This window comes from Penaeus monodon, chromosome 27 (genome assembly GCF_015228065.2).
Source record: "Penaeus monodon isolate SGIC_2016 chromosome 27, NSTDA_Pmon_1, whole genome shotgun sequence".
NCBI lineage: Eukaryota > Metazoa > Arthropoda > Malacostraca > Decapoda > Penaeidae > Penaeus > Penaeus monodon.
This window is the reverse complement of record NC_051412.1, coordinates 22684578-22684904: the sequence shown is the minus strand read 5'-3', so window position 1 is coordinate 22684904 and position 327 is coordinate 22684578.

The window sequence follows — 327 nt, the reverse complement described above, 5'->3', positions numbered from 1 at the left end:
ATAATGGGCAGGAAGCCACTGACCTAAACCCAACATCATATCGAACTTTCCGCGGAACTGTAGGAATCACATTAGTCTTTTTCGAGTAGCACTAACCATGAAACCAGTCACTATAACACGTATTTTGTCCTATCCCTCCCTAATATTCCTTATGGGCATTGTAATCCTGGTTATCTCGGCGCGTGTATATTTCGATGTCCTACGCAGGTGAACGCAAGAAGGATGGCTGATATTATAATAGGTTGCTAACAGGACTTCCTTTTCCGAGATATTTTTTCATTCCTTCCATCCTTTCTGAAACGTTAATCCTTATGCAAACTGACATAA